We start from the raw sequence: 13,259 nt of genomic DNA on the forward strand, positions 1-13,259 counted from the left end.
CCGCGCCAGAGCCAGCTCAGCGACACCGTCAACCACACTCCGTCCGCTTCGTCGGATCTGCTTCCCCGACTCACTGGTTCATCGCACCGGCCGGCGAGATCGGTACACAAAGCGCCACCATGATCCACCGAACCAAACCGAACGGCCAACACGCCACCTCCCCAGTCGACCAAGGTTGAACACATTGTCCGGCAGCTTTTGTTATGTATTATATTTCCGAGACTAGTGTATTGCTTGTTTCCACTGCTTGTTATTAGCATCTGTTTTTTTTGTAATGCCTGCTAGATATTCCACTCGAGAATGCCTACGAAGAATCTCAGAGGCAAAATATCTTGCGGAATAACATAATTGCAGCCTTGATCAGCATACCGTTGATTGGGACAAAATCACCGCACCCCAAGTCGTTGCCGAGATTTTTCACCCGTGTGATGTGCCGCCAAAAGGACGATCCCGTGGGGCTGCTGCTGAAGAAGGTATTTAGCCGCACTGCTCAAATTTCATATGTGTTGTTTGCTGATTGATTTGATGAACTTTGATTTGCAGCAGCTAGCCACTGCTCATGTTCCTGACAAAGACAGTGAGCGCGCCAGTGATGCAGACATTGGTAGAAAGGAGGAGGGATTTGGTCCTATTGTTCTAACAAGCAATCATTTGAGGGGCCGCCTAGGATCAGCACATCTGGTTCCTCCTGAGCTCAGCATTAAGGAGGTAATTTTATAATAGTGTTTGAAACATGACATAATCTAATGTACTGAAAGATATCAAACTGTCAAGAGGAGTGGAGTGGTATAGATGGTAGTGATATAGATATAGATTTCAGATTTCCTAATTTTTTCTTCAAAATAGGGTCGCCCCGGCCTCTGCATCCAAATGATGCACCCACCCTTTTATTGCAATGTTTTAGACTCCAACATTTAAGGATTAGAAACTCATGGGTTGCTCAAAGTGGTGACATGAATCAACCAACATATTTACTTTTAATCTGTTGATTGATTTTATGCATGGCAAATCGCAGAAGCAAGTGACTGCTCATGTCCCTACCAAGCAGCATTGTAGCACAGATGTCCAGAGTTCCACTGATGCAAACGTTTGTAGGAACAAAACAGAAGGATGTGGCACTGGGGAAGCTAAGATTAGGCGTCTTCAAAAGGACTTGGATGTGGCCACTTGGCGGAACAAAGAAATGAACCGAGGATGGAATTCTACAATTCAAGATGGCCTACATGCTGTTGCTGACCTGCAGAAGCTAGTGGCTGGCAACTTGGTTACCGCTTTGGCTGATGCAGATGTCCATGAGATCAACTGGACGATCTTGGAACAGGTGAAAGCACGAGCAGAAACTCTGCACTCATCTTTGCAGGTAGATGATTTTCAAAGGGTGATGCAAGAGCCGCTATATGAATAGATTGTTGTTTCAGTTGATGATGACTCTGGTTCTTCTGTTTACTTATGTGCTGGTAATACTTAGGGGAACTAGCTTGTACAAGTAATTTTTTCCCATAAAGTTTTACAGGTAAATGGCACATTCTTCGCATGTTTGACCAATTAAGTTAAAAAGCTTCACAAAATCCTCCTATCATGTAGGCGAGCTTGCATTGGCTTCCAACCCAAGTGACTATTGACTGCAATGTTTGGGTTTTCCAAGAGGGGTTGATGGTTTTGCAATGGGAAGGAAAAGAGAACAGTAGCAGAGCATGTGGCGGTGAGGTGATGCAGCTTAATGGATGGAGTGACGACGTGAACTCCTTCAATTAGTTTGTCTCGTGTCGCCAGCTGGGCATCGGTGCTGGACGCGGCCCTGCTATTCTTCTATGCTCGTAGTGGAGGCGTAGCGAGGAGATGTAAGTATGTCAGATTCGTCGCCGGAGCCGACCTGCTTGGACTAGTTCTTTCGCGCATTTTTTCTATGGTGCTTGTGGTAAGTGAGGCTATCCGACAGAAATCATGTGATGCGTAAATATTCTCAGTATCTTTCTATGTTATGCGCAATCTAAATCCCAAATTCACATCCCTTAAACGGCCCAATTAAGCGAAATCACGTATGTGTCGGCCCGCAAAATCCTAAAGCGCCTATCATGCCGGCATATAAAGAGCAACTAAACGGGCTGGCCCACTTACTTATTGGGCCAGCCCACTTGCTTTAAGGTGGACCCCACCAACTAACTGGGCCGGCCCTGTAACAGAAAAGTGGGCCCACGGGCTTATTGGGCCAGCCCATTTGGTAACTGGGTCAGCCCGTTAGCAGGAAGTTGGCCCCACAAACTTATTGGGCCGGCCCGCTAACTCGTTGGGCCAGCCCACCTGCTTTACGGTGGACCCCACATACTAACTGGGTCGGCCCGTTAGCACGATAGTGGCCCCCACAAGCTTATTGGGCCGGCCCACTAATTTGTTGGGACAGCCCAATTGATTCTGTGGTGGACCCCACTTACTATTTGGGCCGGCCCGTCAATAGGAAATTGGGCCCCACATGTTTATTGGGCTGACCCGCTAACCTGTTGGGCCAGCCCACTTGCTTTATAGTGGACCTCACTTACTAACTGGGCCGGTCCGGTTACATGAAAGTGAGCCCCACCTGCTTATTGGGCCGGCCCACCATCTTGTTGGGCCAGCCCACTTGCTATATGGTGGACCCCACATACTACATGGGTCGGCCCTTTTACAGGAAAGTGGGACCCACCTGTGTTTTTTGGGCCGGTCCACTAGCTTATTGGGCCAGCCCATTTGATCTATGGTGGACCCCACTTAGTAAATGGGCCGGCCCGATAACAGGAAAGCGGGACCCACGTGCTAATTGGGCTGGCCCACTAACTTCTTGGGCCGGCCCACTTGCTTTATGGTGGACCCCACGTGCTAAATGGCCCAGCCCGGTAACAGGGATGTGGTCCCCACATGTCTAGTGGGTCGGCCCTTTTCCTGTTGACCGGTCAAACGAGTGCATTTGGCCCGGCCCACATGCTTAGTGGGCCGGCCCATATAAATTTTGACCAGTAAACCTTAGAGGTTAGGCCCGGCCCACGTAACTAATGGACCAACCCAGCTGTATAGTTGACCGGTCAAACTAAGTCACTGGCCCGGCCAGCAAACTAAATGGGCCGGCCCGCTTAAGGCCTGGCAGGCCTCGTGTGGGTCTACCATCTACCACAGGGTTTCTGCCGGTTAACGCCGTCAACTGCCAGTTAACGGTGTCTGCCACGTGTCAGTTTGCATGACATCAGCAGTCAACGGGCTCCCGAAAACACATCTGCAACGGTCCGATTTTCCGCGACGGAAGGGCGCCTGAACGCGACGGACCGACAGAAACGTGGTAGGACTTTGCCTGACGCAGTTTGGACCACAAAACCTATATCGTCGGGTTAGGCCCATAGGCGACGAAAAATGGCCCTTAGTTGACGATTTTGGGACGTTGTCTATTTGAACTTTTCTTGTAGTGTAAGAAGGATCCATGCTTACATTTTCATTTTCATGTTGTAAACTTGTTTAAATCTTGGTCAAACCTAGGATTTAACCAAGATTCAAATGCGCATAAAAACTCATAAAAATAATGAAAAAATGAAAAACCAAAGCACATATCCTTCTTATGTCATATAGTAAGCATTCAAGTTGATAAACAAGATCTAGACATATTCAAACCAGAAAAAGCATGTATCTACCCCCTAACCCTAAACTCTGTCTTATGAAGTCAAACATGAAGAGAAGTGGTTTTGGGTTTCAAACATGGAAATTTCAAAAACCTCCCAAAAGCTTCATTTTAGAGTGACTAAGAAGGATCCATGCTTACCTTTTCATTTTCATGTTTTAAACTTGTTTAAATCTTGGTCAAACCTAGGATTTGAGCAAGATTAAAATGGGCATAAAATTCAAAAAAAAATCAGAAAAATGAAAAACCAAAGCATATTGTCTTCTTATGTCATATAGTAAGCATTCAAGTTGATAAACAAGGTCTAGACATATTCAAACCAAACAAATCATGTATCTACCCCCTAACCCTAAACTCTGTCTTATGAAGTCAAGCATGAAGAGAAGTGGTTTTGGGTTTCAAACAAGGAAATTTCAAAAACTTCCCAATAGCTTCATTTTACAGTGACTAAGAAGGATCCAGGCTTACCTTTTCATTTTCAAGTTTTAAACTTGTTAAATCTTGGTCAAACCTAGGATTTGACCAAGATTCAAATGGGCATAAAAATTCAGAAAAAGTGAAAAACCAAAGCACACAGCCTTCTTATGTCATATAGTAAGCATTCAAGTTGATAAGCAAGGCTAGACATATTCAAACCAGACAAATCATGTATCTAACCCTAACCCTAAACTCTATCAAAGTCAAGCATGAAGAGAAGTGGTTTCGGGTTTCAAACATAAAAAAATTTAAGAACCTCCCAAAAGCTTCATTTTAGAGTGACTAAGAAGGATCGAGGCTTACCTTTCCATTTTCATGTTTTAAACTTGTTTAAATCTTGGTCAAACCAAGGATTTGAGCAAGATTAAAATGGGCATAAAATAAAAAAACAGAAAAATGAAAAACCAAAGCACATTGTCTTCTTATGTCATGTAGCAAGCATTCAAGTTGATAAACAAGGTCTAGACATATTCAAACAAAACAAATCATGCATCTACCCCCTAACCCTAAACTCTGTCTTATGAAGTCAAGCATGAAGAGAAGTGGGTTTGGGTATCAAACATGGAAATTTCAAAAACCTCCCAATAGCTTCATTTTACAGTGACTAAGAAGGATCCAGGCTTACCTTTTTCATTTTCTTGTTTTAAACTTGTTTAAATCTTGGTCAAACCTAGGATTTGACCAAGATTCAAATGGGCATAAAAAATCAAAAAAAAAACAAAGCACATAGCCTTCTTATGTCATATAGTAAGCATTCAAGTTGATAAACAAGGTCTAGACATATTCAAACAAGAAAAAGCATGTATCTACCCCTAACCCTAAACTCTGTCTTATGAAGTCAAGCTTGAAGATAAGTTGTTTTGGGTTTCAAACATGGAAATTTCAAAAACCTCCCAAAAGCTTCATTTTAGAGTGACTAAGAAGGATCCAGGCTTACCTTTTCCTTTTCATGTTTTAAAATTGTTTAAATCTTGGTCAAACCTCTGATTTTACCAAGATTCGAATGGCCATAAAAATTAAAAAAATTAAAAAAACAAAAAATCAATGCACATAGCCTTCTTATGTCATATATCAAACATTCAAGAGAATAAACAAGGTCTAGACATATTCAAACCAGAAAGAGCATGTATCTACCCGCTAACCCTAAACTATGTCTTATGAAGTCAAGCATGAAGAGAAGTGGTTTTGGGTTTCAAACATTGAAATTCCAAAACCCACCCAAAAGCTTCATTTTAGAGTGACTAAGAAGTATCCAGACTTACCTTTTCATTTTCATGTTTTAAACTTGTTTACATCTTGGTCAAACCTAGGATTTTACCAAGATCCAAGTGGGCATAAAAATTCAGAAAAAAATGAAAAACCAAAGCACATAACCTTCTTATGTCATATAGTAAGAATTCAAGTTGATAAACAAGGTCTAGACAGATTCCAACTAGAAAAAGTATGTATCTACCCCTAACCCTAAACTCTGTCTTATGAAGTCAAGCATGAAGAGAAGTGGTTTTGGGTTTGAAACATGGAAATTTCAAAAACCTCCCAAAATATTCATTTTAGAGTGACTAAGAAGGATCCAGGCTTACCTTTTCATTTACATTTTTTAAACTTGTTTATATCTTGGTCAAACCTAGGATTTGACCAAGAATCAAATGGGCATAAAAGTTCAGAAAAAAACAAAAAGAAAAACCAAAGAACATAGTCTTCTTCTGTCATATAGTAAGCATTCAAGATGATAAACAAGGTCTAGACATATTCAAACCAGACAATCATGTATCTACCCCTAACCCTAAACTCTGTCTGATGAAGTCAGGCATGAAGAGAAATGGTATTGGCTTCAAACATTGAAATTTCAAAAACCTCCCAAAAGCTTCATTTTAGAGTGACTAAGAAGGATCCATGCTTACCTTTTCATTTTCATGTTTTAAACTTGTTTAAATCTTCGGCAAACCGATTTAACCAAGATTCAAATGGGCATAAAAATTCAGAAAAAAATGAAAAACCAAAGCACATAGCCTTCTTATGTCATATAGTAAGCATTCAAGTTGATAAGCAAGGTCTAGACATATTCAAACCAGACAAATCATGTATCTAACCCTAACCTAAACTCTATCGAAGTCAAGCATGAAGAGAAGTGGTTTTGGGTGTCAAACATAACAATTTCAAGAACCTCCCAAAAACTTCATTTTAGAGTGACTAAGAAGGAACCAGGCTTACCTTTCCATTTTCATGTTTTAAACTTGTTTAAATCTTGGTCAAACCTAGGATTTGAGCAAGATTAAAATGGGCATAAAATACAAAAAAAACCAGAAAAATGAAAAACCAAAGCACATTGTCTTCTTATGTCATATAGCAAGCATTCAAGTTTATAAACAAGGTCTGGACATATTCAAACCAAACAAGTCATGTATCTACCCCCTAACCCTAAACTTCGTCTTATGAAGTCAAGCATGAAGAGAAGTGGTTTTGGGTTTCAAATATGGAAATTTCAAGAACCTCCCAAAAGCATCATTTTAGAGTGACTAAGAAGGATCCGGGCTTATCTTTTCATTTTCATGTTTTAAACTTGTTTAAATCTTAGTCAAACCTAGGATTTGACCAAGATTCAACTGGCCATAAAAATTCAGAAAAAATCAAAAAAAAACGAAAGCACATAGCCTTCTTATGTCATATATGATAAACAAGGTCTAGACATATTCAAACCAGAAAAAGCATGTATGTACCCCTAAACCTAAACTCTATCTTATGAAGTCAAGCATGAAGATAAGTGGTTTTGGGTTTCAAACAAGGAAATTTCAAAAACCTACCAAAAGATTCATTTTAGAGTGACTAAGAAGGTTCCAGGCTTACATTTCCATTTTCATGTTTTAAAACTGTTTAAATCTTGGTCAAACCTATGATTTTACCAAGATTCGAATGGGCATAAAAATTAAAAAAAAATTCAAAAAAACGGAAAAATCAAAGCACATAGCCTTCATATATCATATAGTAAGCATTCAAGAGTATAAACAAGGTCTAGACATATTCAAACCAGAAAAAGCATGTATCTACCCCCTAACCCTAAACTATGTCTTATGAAGTGAAGCATGAAGAGAAGTGGTTTTGGGTTTCAAACATGGAAATTTCAAAAACCTCCCAAAAGCTTCATTTTAGAGTGACTAAGAAGTATCCAGGCTTACCTTTTCATTTACATGTTTTAAACTTGTTTAAATCTTGGTCAATCCTAGGATTTTACCAAGATTCAAATGGGCATAAAAATTCAGAAAAAAATGAAAAACCAAAGCACATAGCCTTCTTATATCATATAGTAAGTATTCAAGTTGATAAACAAGGTCCAGACATATTTAAACCAGAAAACGCATGTATCTACCCCTAACCCTAAACTCTGTCTTATGAAGTTAAGCCTGAAGAGAAGTGGTTTTGGGTTTCAAACATGGAAATTTTAAAAACCTCCCAAAAGCTTCATTTTAGAGTGACTGAGAAGGATCCAGGCTTACCTTTTCATTTTCATGTTTTAAACTTGTTTATATCTTGGTCAAACCTAGGATTTGACCAAGATTCAAATGGGCATAAAAATTCAGAAAAAAATAAAAAAAAATGAAAAACCAAAGCACATAGTCTTCTTCTCTCATATAGTAAGCATTCAATTTGATAAACAAGGTCTAGACATATTTAAACCAGACAATCATGTATCTACCCCTAACCCTAAACTATGTCTTATGAAGTCAAGCATGAAGAGAAGTGGTTTTGGGTTTCAAACATGGAAATTTCAAAAACCTCCCAAAAGCTTCATTTTATAGTGACTAAGAAGGATCCATGCTTACCTTTTCATTTTCATGTTTTAAACTTGTTTAAATCTTGGTCAAACCTAGGATTTAACCAAGATTCAAATGGGCATAAAAAATCAAAAAATGAAAAACCAAAGCACATAGCCTGCTTATGTTATATAGTAAGCATTCAAGTTGATCAACAAGGTCTAGACATATTCAAACCAGAAAAAGCATTTATCTACCCCCTAACCCTAAACCATGTCTTATGAAGTCAAGCATGAAGAGAAGTGGTTTTGGGTTTCAAACATGGAAATTTCAAAAACCTCCCAAAAGATTCATTTTAGAGTGACTAAGAAGTATCCAGGCTTACCTTTTCATTTTCATGTTTTAAACTTGTTTAAATCTTGGTCAAACCTAGGATTTTACCAAGATTCAAATGGGCATAAAAATACAGAAAAAAATGAAAAACAAAAGCACATAGCCTTCTTATGTCATATAGTAAGTATTCAAGTTGATAAACAAGGTCCAGACATATTCAAACCAGAAAACGCATGTATCTACCCCTAACCCTAAACTCTGTCTTGTGAAGTCAAGCCTGAAGAGAAGTGGTTTTGGGTTTCAAACATGGAAATTTCAAAAACTTCCCAAAAGCTTCATTTTAGAGTGACTAAGAAGGATCCAGGCTTACCTTTTCATTTTCATGTTTTAAACTTGTTTATATCTTAGTCAAACCTAGGATTTGACGAAGATTTAAATGGGCATAAAAATTCAGAAAAAATATAAAAAAATGAAAAACCAAAGCACATAGTCTTATTCTCTCATATAGTAAGCATTCAAGTTTATAAAAAAGGTCTAGACATATTCAAACCAGACTATCATGTATCTACCCCTAACCGTAAACTATGTCTTATGAAGTCAAGCATGAAGAGAAGTAGTTTTGGGTTTCAAACATGGAAATTTCAAAAACCTCCCAAAAGCGTCATTTTAGAGTGACTAAGAAGGATCCATGCTTACCTTTTCGTTTTCATATTTTAAACTTGTTCAAATCTTGCTCAAACCTAGGATTTAACCAAGATTCAAATGGGCATAAAAATTCAAAAAATGAAAAACCAAAGGACATAGCCTTCTTATGTCATATAGTAAGCACTCAACTTGATAAACAAGGTCTAGACATATTCAAACCAGAAAAAGCAGGTATCTACCCCCTAACCCTAAACTCTGTCTTATGAAGTCAAACATGAAGAGAAGTGGTTTTGGGTTTCAAACATGGAAATTTCAAAAACCTCCCAAAAGCTTCATTTTAGAGTGACTAAGAAGTGTCCAGGCTTACCTTTTCATTTTCATGTTTTAAACTTGTTTAAATCTTGGTCAAACCTTGGATTTGACCAAGATTCAAATGGGCATAAAAATTTAGAAAAAATGAAAAACCAAAGCACATAGCCTTATTATGTCATATAGTAATCATTCAAGTTGATCAGCAAGTTCTAGACATATTCAAATCAGACAAATCATGTATCTAACCCTAACCCTAAACTCTATCGAAATCAAGCATGAAGAGAAGTGGTTTTGGGTTTTAAACATAAAAATTTCAAGAACCTCCCAAAAGCTTCATTCTAGAGTGACTAAGATGGATCCAGGCTTACCTTTCAATTTTCATGTTTTAAACTTGTTTAAATCTTGGTCAACCTAGGATTTGAGCAAGATTAAAATGGGCATAAAATTCAAAAAAATTCATAAAATGAAAAACCAAAGCACATTGTCTTCTTATGTCATATAGCAAGCATTCATGTTTATAAACAAGGTCTGGACATATTCAAACCAAACAAATCATGTATCTACCCCCTAACCCTAAACTTTGTCTTATGAAGTCAAGCATGAAGAGAAGTGGTATTGGGTTTCAAACATGGAAATTTCAAGAACCTCCCAAAAGCATCATTTTAGAGTGACTAAGAAGGATCCGGGCTTATCTTTTCATTTTCATGTTTTAAACTTGTTTAAATCTTAGTCAAGCCTAGGATTTGACCAAGATTCAACTGGGCATAAAAATTCAGAAAAAATCAAAAAAAAAACCAAAGGACATAGCCTTCTTATGTCATATAGTAAGCATTCAAGTTGATAAACAAGGTCTAGACATATTCAAACTAGAAAAAGCATGTATCTACCCCTAACCCTAAACTTTGTCTTATGAAGTCAAGCATGAAGAGAAGTGGTTTTGGGTTTCAAACATGGAAATTTCAAAAAACCTCCCAAAAGCTTCATTTTAGAGTGACTAAGAAGGATCCAGGCTTACCTTTTCATTTTACTGATTTAAACTCATTTAAATCTTGGTCAAACCTATGATTTGACCAAGATTCAAATGGGCATAGAAATTCGGAAAAAATCAAAAAAATAAAAAACCAAAGCACATAGTCTTCTTCTGTCATATAGTAAGCAGTCAAGTTGATAAACAAGGTCTAGACATATTCAAACCAGACAAATCATGTATCTACCCCCTAACCTTAAATTCTGTCTTATCAAGTCAAGCATGAAGAGAAGTGGTTTTGGGTTTCAAACATGGAAATTTGAAAAACCTCCTAATAGCTTCATTTTAGAGTGACTAAGAAGTATCCAGGCTTACCTTTTCATTTTCATGTTTTAAACTTGTTTAAATCTTGGTCAAACCTAGGATTTTACCAAGATTCAAATGGGCATAAAAATACAGAAAAAAATGAAAAACAAAAGCACATAGCCTTCTTATGTCATATAGTAAGTATTCAAGTTGATAAACACGGTCCAGACATATTCAAACCAGAAAATACATGTATCTACCCCTAACCCTAAACTCTGTCTTGTGAAGTCAAGCCTGAAGAGAAGTGGTTTTTGGTTTCAAACATGGAAATTTCAAAAACTTCCCAAAAGCTTCATTTTAGAGTGACTAAGAAGGATCCAGGGTTACCTTTTCATTTTCATGTTTTAAACTTGTTTATATCTTAGTCAAACCTAGGATTTGACGAAGATTTAAGTGGGCATAAAAATTCAGAAAAAATATAAAAAAATGAAAAACCAAAGCACATAGTCTTCTTCTCTCATATAGTAAGCATTAAAGTTTATAAACAAGGTCTAGACATATTCAAACAAGACTATCATGTATCTACCCCTAACCGTAAAGTATGTCTTATGAAGTCAAGCATGAAGAGAAGTGGTTTTGGGTTTCAAACATGGAAATTTCAAAAACCTCCCAAAAGTGTCATTTTAGAGTGACTAAGAAGGATCCATGCTTACCTTTTCGTTTTCATGTTTTAAACTTGTTCAAATCTTGCTCAAACCTAGGATTTAAACAAGATTCAAATGGGCATAAAAATTCAAAAAATGAAAAACCAAAGGACATAGCCTTCTTATGTCATATAGTAAGCACTCAACTTGATAAACAAGGTCTAGACATATTCAAACCAGAAAAAGCAGGTATCTACCCCCTAACCCTAAACTCTGTCTTATGAAGTCAAATATGAAGAGAAGTGGTTTTGGGTTTCAAACATGGAAATTTCAAAAACCTCCCAAAAGCTTCATTTTAGAGTGACTAAGAAGTGTCCAGGCTTACCTTTTCATTTTCATGTTTTAAACTTGTTTAAATCTTGGTCAAACCTTGGATTTGACCAAGATTCAAATGGGCATAAAAATTCAGAAAAAATGAAAAACCAAAGCACATAGCCTTCTAATGTCATATAGTAAGCATTCAAGTTGATAAGCAAGGTCTAGACATATTCAAATCAGACAAATCAAGTATCTAACCCTAACCCTAAACTCTATCGAAATCAAGCATGAAGAGAAATGGTTTTGGGTTTCAAACATAAAAATTTCAAGAACCTCCCAAAAGCTTCATTCTAGAGTGACTAAGATGGATCCAGGCTTACCTTTCAATTTTCATGTTTTAAAATTGTTTAAATCTTGGTCAACCTAGGATTTGAGCAAGATTAAAATGGGCATAAAATTAAAAAAAAATCATAAAAATGAAAAACCAAAGCACATTGTCTTCTTATGTCATATAGCAAGCATTAAAGTGTATAAACAAGGTCTGGACATATTCAAACCAAACAAATCATGTATCTACCCCCTAACCCTAAACTTTGTCTTATGAAGTCAAGCATGAAGAGAAGTGGTTTTGGGTTTCAAACATGGAAATTTCAAGAACCTCCCAAAAGCATCATTTTAGAGTGACTAAGAAGGATCCGGGCTTATCTTTTCATTTTCATGTTTTAAACTTGTTTAAATCTTAGTCAAACCTAGGATTTGACCAAGATTCAACTGGCCATAAAAATTCAGAAAAAATCAAAAAAAAAAACGAAAGCACATAGCCTTCTTATGTCATATAGTAAGCATTCAAGTTGATAAACAAGGTCTAGACATATTCAAACCAGAAAAAGCATGTATGTACCCCTAAACCTAAACTCTATCTTATGAAGTCAAGCATGAAGATAAGTGGTTTTGGGTTTCAAACAAGGAAATTTCAAAAACCTGCCAAAAGATTCATTTTAGAGTGACTAAGAAAGATCCAGGCTTACATTTTCATTTTCATGTTTTAAAACTGTTTAAATCTTGGTCAAACCTATGATTTTACCAAGATTCGAATGGGCATAAAAATTAAAAAAAATTCAAAAAATCAAAGCACATAGTCTTCTTCTGTCATATAGTAAGCAGTCAAGTTGATAAACAAGGTCTAGACATATTCAAACCAGACAAATCATGTATCTACCCCCTAACCTTAAATTCTGTCTTATGAAGTCAAGCATGAAGAGAAGTGGTTTTGGGTTTCAAACATGAAAATTTGAAAAACCTCCCAATAGCTTCATTTTAGAGTGACTAAGAAGGATCTAGGCTTACCTTTTCATTTTCATGTTTTAAACTTGTTTATATATTGGTCAAACCTAGGATTTGACCAAGATTGAAACGGGCATAAAAATTCAAAAAAATCAAAAAAAATGAAAAACCAAAGCACATAGTCTTCTTCTGTCATATAGTAAGCATTCAAGTTGATAAACAAGGTCTAGACATATTCAAACCGGACAATCATGTATCTAACCCTAACCCTAAACTTTGTCTTATGAAGTCAAGCATGAAGAGAAGTGGTTTTTGGTTTCAGGCATTGAAATTTCAAAAACCTCCCAAAAGCTTTATTTTAGAGTGACTAAGAAGGATCTATGCTTACCTTTTCATTTTCATGTTTTAATCTTTTTTAAATCTTGGTCAAACCTAGGATTTAACAAAGATTCAAATGGGCATAAAAATTCAAAAAAAATCAAAAAATTAGAAACCAAAGCACATAGCCTTCTTATGTCATATAGTAAGCATTCAAGTTGATAAACAAGGTCTAGACATATACAAAACAGAAAAAGCATGTATCT

This window comes from Lolium perenne, chromosome 2 (genome assembly GCF_019359855.2).
Source record: "Lolium perenne isolate Kyuss_39 chromosome 2, Kyuss_2.0, whole genome shotgun sequence".
Lineage (NCBI taxonomy): Eukaryota > Viridiplantae > Streptophyta > Magnoliopsida > Poales > Poaceae > Lolium > Lolium perenne.